At 33.6% G+C, this 12,168-nt stretch overlaps 1 protein-coding gene across 1 annotated transcript in view; it reads left to right on the forward strand.

Moving 5' to 3' along the window:
- Positions 1–12,168, forward strand: part of LOC138329042 (TBC1 domain family member 7-like) — a 60,113-nt gene that overhangs the window by 2,077 nt on the left and 45,868 nt on the right. The window lies entirely within an intron of this gene.

Here is a 12,168-nt window from a genome sequence, read left to right on the forward strand (position 1 = left end):
TCAGGCTAATAATTCTAAACAAGTTTTTGACTCGTTTCCAATGAAAATTGAGCAAAAACATGCTCATAAATGTGTTTTTCCTATATAAACTATAGTAAACTTGACCCCCTCCCCAAGGGGAAACAGGAGACCCCAGGGTCATATAATTGACAATTTTTATAAACAAACTTTAAGACCTTTTCATCTATAAATGTATTTGTTTATACCATTGCCAGAATTTTAAAAGAATATTTTCGAAATTTTAGCCTATTTGACCTTTTTGGGCCTATGAATTTGGGCCCGCCCCACTGCCCCAGGGGGTCGGCCTGGACCAATATGGATATGATATTAAAATGCTATGTCAGGCTAATAATTCTAACCAAGTTTGACTCATTTCCAATGAAAAATTGAGCAAAACATGCTCATAAATGTTTTTTTTCCCTATATAAACTATAGTAAACTTGACCCCCTCCCCAGGGGGAAACGTGAGACCCCAGGGTCATATTATTCACAATTTTTGTAAAGGACCTTAAGACCTTTCTATTTATTAAAAGTATTTGATTCTACCATTTCCAGAACTTCAGAAGAAGATTTTTGAAGTTTTAGCCTATTTGACCCCTTTTGACCCCGCCCCTAAGGCCCCTGGGGGTTAGTCATAGAAAATTTGTTAATAGGAAAAATTCCGTTCAATGGCCAAAAAATTTCTGTAAAATTTGACTCATTTCCTGATTAAATGCCCAATTTGCTAAAGGCCGTTTTTGGAATCCCAATATATATAATTAACTTTCGTCCAGGGGGGGAAATACAACCCATTTGTTTTCCTATAATTTCCGGACTAAAACACTAAAACCTTTACAAATTCTACCATGTATCTGTGACAAGATGAAGAAGATTTTTGAAAAATTTTACCCCTTTTTCCAACCCCCCTGGGGGGTGTGTACCAAATATTAATTCAACTTGTAACCTTAACTTGATCTTAGAAGGTTTATGCAAATTTTCATTGATCATTGCTTCAGCAGTTTTGGAGAAAAGTCGAAAACTACGGAAACTTTCAAGACCCCCAGGGTCATATAATTCAAAATTTTTGTTGCTTGATACTTCGTCTAGGACCTTAAAAATGTCTGTTACATATTTCCTTACACAAAATTTAAGACATTTTAAAATTTGTTATTTGAACATTTTTAGCAATACATTGCATTATCAAATTAGTCGGCTGTCAAAATGTTACAATGTAAACATTGCGTATCAATGTAAAACGCCACGCTCGATACTCCAGGGTTTTTCAATTTACATTTATACCCCTGGGACAACAGCATTGTAAAAGTATGTTTTGGCAGGTATTTAGTCTTTCAATGCACATTAAAAGAGCCAGTGAAGGTTTTGGCGAAGTCATTTAATTTCAAGTTGACAATTCTTGTTCATTGTCTTTTGGAAATTTTTGCTGGCCTGTGTTGGTTAAGATATTTAGCTGAGCTTTCAGAAGATAGTCCAGGGGAACACTTAGAGAATAAAAGTTCATGAAAATCTCAAACATGTTTTTCTACAAAATTTCATCATCAGAAAATGCAAGGAATTGGACAAGTGATTATGAGTTTACAAAATGTCTATAAAAACACACAGAAATGAATATAATAGTCTCACTATCAAAGTTTACATTTTAATACTTCCATTCACGTTACACCGGGGGTTTGTGTTGTAAAAGTAGAAACATTTTGACTTTTGTAGATATTAAGAAAATGACAAATAACAGAACAGGTGTTATATTTCAGCAAATGTTTGCCGTAAATTTGGATAAAAAAATCCTTGCTCATTGTAAAGATTTTAAAATAATGAAATCGAATTTCACTGACTGAAGTAAATATGTTTCAATACCAATCTTGATACTTGTATTCATGGATCATGAATTCACTTCAATTGTTTCGAAAAATATTAAGTTTCCTACTGGTGGTTCAAAGAGGTAAGTTTTGGTATTAGCACTTTTTGAAGTACATGCTGTAGTACTTAAATCTGACAAGTAATTGCTAAGAATACCTTTTCCATATTAAAATATGGCAAATATTTTATTTCCCTGCAGGACTAGAATTGTCAAACACAAGTAGTATTTCCATTTTTGTAAGGTCATAATTATTTGCTTTCATTTTGTTTTGTTTTCAAATCTAGTGATTTCATTCGAATTTTCGGACTTTGAAAACTCAAAATTCACCAGGAATTTTCTGATAACAATGTTCAGACAATGATCTAGTTGTGCCTTTTGCTAAATTGCTAGTTCCATGTTAAGTGTACATTTCTCTTGTCATCAATAACAAACCAATTTGTTTATGTAAACTTTGTTTCCGGATTAACATAATAAATGCAGCTCCATGAAAATTTTTTAACTCCAAAGACCGTTACAATGCAGCTCCATGTTTTCAGAATTTTGTGCCTTTTTTGTTGACCTTAGGGGAAGTTTTATCTGTTAGTACATTGAAAACTCAGTTGCTAAATTACCTAAATTACATTTTCAATTTTGTTATGTTAAAATTTTTGCAGTTCATATAAATTTTACATACTTGCTATATTTTAATTATAAGGTCAAATGATTATTATTCAAATGTTAAAAATTTGGGTTTTTAACCAATTCGTTCAGTCAGGGGATATTTAAAGCTTTGCGACTATTGTTTTATTTCAGTAATTGTACAAGGGTTTTGTTACACTATTGTAGGCTTTAAAATCTGTGGATTTTGAATTTTCAAGGTTACCTAATGGGCCGAAATTGAGTTGTGAGGTTTCACAGAGCAGATTAACTAACCTTTGATAGCAATGGTCTTAATTTGACCAATGTCTACACAATTCATTACACTAATATTGTATGGCTGTATCATTATAAACTGATTGTTAGTCACTAATTGGTCAATTTAAAAATAAATTGATTCAGATCTGTAAATGGTAAATGATCAGGACCAATTTTCACTAATTTTTAGGGGATAAATTTTAATTTATTTTTGTTCAGATAAATGTAACACGGGTCCAATTTTTACACTAGGTCATTATAAACATTGATCAGATAATGTTCATGGAGACAATTGTTACACATCCATAGGTTAGGGCCCTACTATCTTTATTGATTCAGATAGATGTACCAGAGGATCGCCAATGTTACGACTAATTTGGTATGGCCCCTTTATAACATTGATCTCAGATAATGCTACAAAGGTAGCCAATGTGTACACTAAATACGGTATGGTCATTTTAATATATGATTCATGATAAAAGTACAAAGGACCTATTGTTACTCATAATTGGTAGGGCCTGTATACTTATTGATTGCTTAGATGAAGTGTTCGAGGGACCTATATGTTACTACTAATTGGTAGGTCCTTAATAACATGATCAGATAATGTACAAGGAGCCTAATGTTACCATGATAAGGTAGGCCACTTATACAGTTGATCAGATGTATGTACAAGGGACCAGATCGTTACACTATTAGGTAGGACAATTATAATATTGTTCAGTTCATGTGCACATAAGGACCAATGTCTACACGCGTATAGGGTAGGGCCCTTATAATATTGATCAGATAATGTACTAATAGGACCAATGTGTCACTTATAGGTTAGGCCCTTCTAATACTATTGATTCAGATAATGTACAAAGGACCAATGTTACACTAATAGGTAGGTCCTTATAACAGATTGATAATCAGGATAATGTACAAGGGACCAATGTTACACTAATAGGTAGGGTCCCTTACTTACTAATCGATCAAGATAATGTACAAGGACCAATGTTACACTAATAGGTAGGAACTTATATTAATTATTGATCAAGATAATGTACAAGGACCAATGTCTACACTAATAGGTCAGGAGGCCCTGATACTATTGATAATAATGTACAATGGATCAATGTTACACTAAATGTATCATGATAATGTACATGGGACAATGTTACACAATATGGTAGGTCCTTATAATATTGATCAGATAATGTACAAGGATCAATGTTTACACTAATAGGTTGGCCCTTATAATATTGATCAGCGTAAGTGTACAAGGACCAATGTTACACTAGGTCCTCTATAACATTGATCAGATCATGTACAAAGGACCAATGTTTATATAGGCCCTTATAAGAATATTGATCAGATAATGTACAAGGGACCAATGTTACACTAATAGGTAGGCCCTTATAATATTGATCAGATAATGTACAAGGACCAATGTTACAACTAATAGGTAGGTCCTTATATTGTATTGATCAGATAATGTACAAGGACCCAATGTTACACTAATAGGTAGGTCCTTATAATATTGATCAGATAATGTACAAGGACCAATGTTACACTAATTAGGCCCTTATAAACATTGATCAGATAATGTACAAGGACCAATGTTACACTAAGGTAGGCCCTTATAATATTGATCAGATAATGTACAAGGACCAATGTTACACTAATAGGTAGGCCCTGATTATAATATTGATCAGATAATGTACAAGGACCAATGTTACACTAATAGGTAGGTCCTTATAATATTGATCAGATAATGTACAAGGGGACCATGTTAACTTAGGCCCTAAATAATAATGGGATCAGATAATGTACAAGGACCAATGTTACACTAATAAGTAGGTGAGGACCTTTTAATATTGATCAGATCATGTACAAGGACCAATGTTACACTAATTAGGTAGGCCCTTATAATATTGATCAGATCATGTACAAGGACCAATGTTACACTAATAGGTAGGCCCTTATAATATTGATCAGATAATGTACAAGGACCAATGTTACACTAATAGGTAGGTCCTTATAATATTGATCAGATCATGTACAAGGACCAATGTTACACTAATAGGTAGGCCCTTATAATATTGATCAGATCATGTACAAGGACCAATGTTACACTAATAGGTAGGCCCTTATAATATTGATCAGATCATGTACAAGGACCAATGTTACACTAATAGGTAGGCCCTTATAATATTGATCAGATAATGTACAAGGACCAATGTTACACTAATAGGTAGGGCCCTTATAATATTGATCAGATCATGTACAAGGACCAATGTTACACTAATAGGTAGGTCCTTATAATATTGATCAGATAATGTACAAGGACCAATGTTACACTAATAGGTAGGCCCTTATAATATTGATCAGATAATGTACAAGGACCAATGTTACACTAATAGGTAGGCCCTTATAATATTGATCAGATAATGTACAAGGACCAATGTTACACTAATAGGTAGGTACCCCTTATAATATTGATCAGATAATGTACAAGGACCAATGTTACACTAATAGGTAGGCCCTATATAATATTGATCAGATCATGTACAAGGACCAATGTTTACACTAATAGGTAGGCCCTTATAATATTGATCAGATAATGTACAAGGACCAATGTTACACTAATAGGTAGGTCCTTATAATATTGATCAGATCATGTACAAGGACCAATGTTACACTAATAGGTAGGCCCTTATAATATTGATCAGATAATGTACAAGGACCAATGTTACACTAATAGGTAGGCCCTTATAATATTGATCAGATAATGTACAAGGACCAATGTTACACTAATAGGTAGGCCCTTATAATATTGATCAGATAATGTACAAGGACCAATGTTACACTAATAGGTAGGCCCTTATAATATTGATCAGATAATGTACAAGGACCAATGTTACACTAATAGGTAGGTCCTTATAATATTGATCAGATAATGTACAAGGACCAATGTTACACTAATAGGTAGGGCCTTATAATATTGATCAGATAATGTACAAGGACCAATGTTACACTAATAGGTAGGTCCTTATAATATTGATCAGATAATGTACAAGGACCAATGTTACACTAGGTCCATTAATATTGATCAGATAATGTACAAGGACCAATGTTACACTAATAGGTAGGCCCTTATAATATTGATCAGATAATGTACAAGGACCAATGTTACACTAATAGGTAGGCCCTTTATAATATTGATCAGATAATGTTACAAGGACCAATGTTACACTAGGTATATATTGATCAGTAATGTACAAAGGACCCTTACATAATATTGATCAGATCAGAATGTACAAGGACCAATGTTACACTAATAGGTAGGCCCTTATAATATTGATCAGATAATGTACAAGGACCAATGTTACACTAATAGGTAGGCCCTTATAATATTGATCAGATTAATGTACAAGGACCTAATGTTACACTAATAGGTACGGTCTTATAATATTGATCAGATAATGTACAAGGACCAATGTTACACTTATTAGGTAGGTCCTCCTTATAACAGTGATTAGATCATGTACAAGGACCAATGTTACACTAGGCCCTTATAACTATTGATCAGATCATGTACAAGGACATAATGTTACACTAGGCCCTTCTTATAATATTGATCAGATAACATGTACAAGGACTAATGATACACTAATAGGTAGGTCCTTATAATATTGATCAGATCATGTACAAGGACCAATGTTACACTAATAGGTAGGTCCTTATAATATTGATCAGATAATGTACAAGGACCAATGTTACACTAATAGGTAGGCCCTTATAATATTGATCAGATAATGTACAAGGGACCAATGTTACACTAATAGGTAGGTCCTATAATATTGATTCAGATAATAGGTAGGTCCTTATAATATTGATCAGATAATGTACAAGGACCAATGTTACACTAATAGGTAGGTCCTTATAATATTGATCAGATAATGTACAAGGACCAATGTTACACTAATAGGTAGGCCCTTATAATATTGATCAGATAATGTACAAGGACCAATGTTACACTAATAGGTAGGTCCTTATAATATTGATCAGATAATGTACAAGGACCAATGTTACACTAATAGGTAGGCCCTTATAATATTGATCAGATAATGTACAAGGACCAATGTTACTAATCTAGGCCCTTATTAATATTGATCAGATCATGTACAAGGACCAATGTTACACTAATAGGTAGGTCCTTATAATATTGATCAGATCATGTACAAGGACCAATGTTACACTAATAGGTAGGTCCTTATAATATTGATCAGATAATGTACAAGGACCAATGTTACACTAATAGGTAGGTCCTTATAATATTGATCAGATAATGTACAAGGACCAATGTTACACTAATAGGTAGGTCTTTATAATATTGATCAGATAATGTACAAGGACCAATGTTACACTAATAGGTAGGTCCTTATAATATTGATCAGATCATGTACAAGGACCAATGTTACACTAATAGGTAGGCCCTTATAATATTGATCAGATAATGTACAAGGACCAATGTTACACTAATAGGTAGGCCCTTATAATATTGATCAGATCATGTACAAGGACCAATGTTACACTAATAGGTAGGTCCTTATAATATTGATCAGATAAATGTACAAGGACCAATGTTTACACTAGGTCCTTATAATATTGATCAGATAATGTACAAGGACCAATGTTACACTAGGTCCTGATAATATTGATCAGATAATGTACAAGGACCAATGTTACACTAATAGGTAGGCCCTTATAATATTGATCAGATAATGTACAAGGACCAATGTTACACTAATAGGTAGGCCCTTATAATATTGATCAGATAATGTACAAGGACCAATGTTACACTAATAGGTAGGTCCTTATAATATTGATCAGATAATGTACAAGGACCAATGTTACACTAATAGGTAGGCCCTTATAATATTGATCAGATAATGTACAAGGACCAATGTTACACTAATAGGTAGGCCCTTATAATATTGATCAGATAATGTACAAGGACCAATGTTACACTAATAGGTAGGTCCTTATAATATTGATCAGATAATGTACAAGGACCAATGTGTTACACTAATAGGTAGGTCCTTATAATATTGATCAGATAATGTACAAGGACCAATGTTACACTAGGAGGCCCTTATAATATTGATCAGATAATGTACACAAGGACCAATGTTACACTAATAGGTAGGCCCTTATAATATTGATCAGATAATGTACAAGGACCAATGTTACACTAATAGGTAGGCCCTTATAACATTGATCAGATAATGTACAAGGACCAATGTTACACTAATAGGTAGGTCCTTATAATATTGATCAGATAATGTACAAGGACCAATGTTACACTAATAGGTAGGTCCTTATATAATATTGATCAGATTAACTTGTACAAGAAGGACCAATGTTACACTAATAGGTAGGCCCTTATAATATTGATCAGATAATGTACAAGGACCAATGTTACACTAATAGGTAGGCCCTTATAATATTGATCAGATAATGTACAAGGACCAATGTTACACTAATAGGTAGGTCCTTATAATATTGATCAGATCATGTACAAGGACCAATGTTACACTAATAGGTAGGCCCTTATAACATTGATCAGATAATGTACAAGGACCAATGTTACACTAATAGGTAGGCCCTTATAATATTGATCAGATCATGTACAAGGACCAATGTTACACTAATAGGTAGGCCCTTATAATATTGATCAGATAATGTACAAGGACCAATGTTACACTAATAGGTAGGCCCTTATAATATTGATCAGATCATGTACAAGGACCAATGTTACACTAATAGGTAGGCCCTTATAATATTGATCAGATCATGTACAAGGACCAATGTTACACTAATAGGTAGGCCCTTATAATATTGATCAGATCATGTACAAGGACCAATGTTACACTAATAGGTAGGCCCTTATAATATTGATCAGATAATGTACAAGGACCAATGTTACACAGGCCTAGGATAATGTACAGGACCAATGTTACACTAATAGGTAGGTCCTTATAATATTGATCAGATAATGTACAAGGACCAATGTTACACTAATAGGTAGGCCCTTATAATATTGATCAGATAATGTACAAGGACCAATGTTACACTAATCAGGTAGGCCTTATAATATTGATCAGATAATGTACAAGGACCAATGTTACACTAATAGGTAGGCCCTTATATAATATTGATCAGATAATGTACAAGGACCAATGTTACACTAATAGGTAGGCCCTTATAATATTGATCAGATAATGTACAAGGACCAATGTTACACTAATAGGTAGGTCCTTATAATATTGATCAGATAATGTACAAGGACCAATGTTACACTAATAGGTAGGTCCTTATAATATTGATCAGATAATGTACAAGGACCAATGTTACACTAATAGGTAGGCCCTTATAATATTGATCAGATCATGTACAAGGACCAATGTTACACTAATAGGTAGGCCCTTATAATATTGATCAGATAATGTACAAGGACCAATGTTACACTAATAGGTAGGCCCTTATAATATTGATCAGATAATGTACAAGGACCAATGTTACACTAATAGGTAGGTCCTTATAATATTGATCAGATAATGTACAAGGACCAATGTTACACTAATAGGTAGGTCCTTATAATATTGATCAGATAATGTACAAGGACCAATGTTACACTAATAGGTAGGTCCTTATAATATTGATCAGATAATGTACAAGGACCAATGTTACACTAATAGGTAGGTCCTTATAATATTGATCAGATAATGTACAAGGACCAATGTTACACTAATAGGTAGGTCCTTATAATATTGATCAGATCATGTACAAGGACCAATGTTACACTAGGCCCTTATAATATTGATCAGATAATGTACAAGGACCAATGTTACACTAATAGGTAGGTCCTTATAATATTGATCAGATAATGTACAAGGACCAATGTTACACTAATAGGTAGGTCCTTATAATATTGATCAGATAATGTACAAGGACCAATGTTACACTAATAGGTAGGCCCTTATAATATTGATCAGATAATGTACAAGGACCAATGTTACACTAATAGGTAGGCCCTTATAATATTGATCAGATAATGTACAAGGACCAATGTTACACTAATAGGTAGGTCCTTATAATATTGATCAGATAATGTACAAGGACCAATGTTACACTAATAGGTAGGCCCTTATAATATTGATCAGATAATGTACAAGGACCAATGTTACACTAATAGGTAGGCCCTTATAATATTGATCAGATAATGTACAAGGACCAATGTTACACTAATAGGTAGGCCCTTATAACATTGATCAGATAATGTACAAGGACCAATGTTACACTAATAGGTAGGCCCTTATAATATTGATCAGATAATGTACAAGGACCAATGTTACACTAATAGGTAGGTCCTTATAATATTGATCAGATAATGTACAAGGACCAATGTTACACTAATAGGTAGGTCCTTATAATATTGATCAGATCATGTACAAGGACCAATGTTACACTAATAGGTAGGTCCTTATAACATTGATCAGCATGCCAGGCCATTGTGTAAATCTTCAGTTATTCCAAATACTGTTAAAGTGGAGATATTTGTGGCATGGACATTTTCTTTAAAATCTCTGTGAATATATCCACACAAGCAAAACATAATTACAAGTGCAGAATTCACATGTGAAAGTTATAGGTGCACATTGTTGAAAATTGGCATTCAACTCACAGTGCAAAAATCCACAAGTAAAAATACTTATATTTACAGTTGATCAACTTGTGATTGACTGTAAGTATATGGTATTGCTTTGGTGCGCAAGATCACAATTCATATTTAGTTTCTTTAACTCAATTTCAACCTTGAAGGCCCATTACCTTTCGGAAGCGGCTTTTGATTTTAAAATTGGAATGTAAAACGAGATATAGAATTTTGAAGAGTCACAAAAGTTATAACCTTACCATTAATATATTAATCCTCCACTTTCTGAACAATATTATTAAAATAAATCAAATGTCTAAAATTTTCCCATCGTCGCCCTTATTGCCATGTCGCCCTTTATTGACTATCATGCGCCAGCTAAAAACAGCGAAATGAATGACTATCACTGTGCCAGACGGTAAAACAGCGAAATGAATATTCACTGTAAACATTGATTACACATGCAAATCTTGCATTTGCTTAGTGGTTGTAACCTCATTGGTATATATTTTCTGATGTTATTGGTTTTAAGAAAATTTCAATATTTGTTTCGGAAAGGTTGTGGGCCTTAAATACAACAGTAACATTTCGCATGCTTTTGCTGAAAGCATATGCTAGAAAATCACAGGCACACGTACAAAATGGTCAGCAGCAATCTTATCAATATGTGAATGAAAGGTAAACAAAGACATAAAGTTCAGCAAATTATTATGTGTTTTCAATAAAAAAATAAAATATTGGTCACTTGCTTGAGTTATCCAAATGTCTTCATATTAACTAAGGACTATTTCAGCAAAACATATATGGTAGGAGGGGGAAGGCACTTTGAAATTGGGAGACTCACCGATAGAAGTGATTTTCAGTTTAGTTGACTCCAACACATATTTATTTTTTTGTGAACGAGACCATGGCATAGAAGCAATTTAATCTTTTATTTTGCTCCAACATCTTTTTGAATTTACATATTTTGATTTCTAGCATCATTTAAAGTTCCAGGACAAAATTGCACTGTATATGTCGCAGAGAACTATTGTTTGATGTGCTGCATCTATTACTGAATTTGTATAAAGGTACAATCCTCATAGAACCAGCGGAAATTCTACTAAAGATACCGAAGTGTTTCACAAGCGTAATGAAAGAGTAGACATTTGGACACTCATACTTAAGCTTGTGAACTGCCACTTTTTCCTCCACTTAATAACAGTGAATTTAAATAAAGATCTGTTGATGACAACTTTTTGCCAAAACTAATCCATTGTTTCTCTGTACTATTGACAAGTTTGGGTGAATAAATATGTTTTAGATAAATATTCTGTCATAATTATATCAAAACACCCAGATAATAAAAAACAAGGACATAGTCATTCAGATCCCCCGCCAATGGAGATAACAAAGCTGAAGTAAGTTTGATTGTGGAGACTTATGTGTATGAAAAAATGTATAATTCAAGTAGAGCGGGGCTGCAATTGTTGAATCAGGTATACAGCCTTGACATTTATATTAGACTATACAGTGGACCCGCGATAATCCGGACGCCGGTAGTCCGGAAAACTCACAATCCGAACGGAAATGTCAGGGAACGGATTTTCGTAAGGTTATTTATACTCACTAGTCCGGAAATTCGTATTCCGAATCCGGAACTCCATTTTGGGAACGGAATGTCATTTTCGTTAATAAATTCCCGCAATAATCCGGACAATTTGTTGTCGCCACGTGC

This window comes from Argopecten irradians, chromosome 8 (genome assembly GCF_041381155.1).
Source record: "Argopecten irradians isolate NY chromosome 8, Ai_NY, whole genome shotgun sequence".
In the NCBI taxonomy this organism is placed as follows: Eukaryota; Metazoa; Mollusca; class Bivalvia; order Pectinida; family Pectinidae; genus Argopecten; species Argopecten irradians.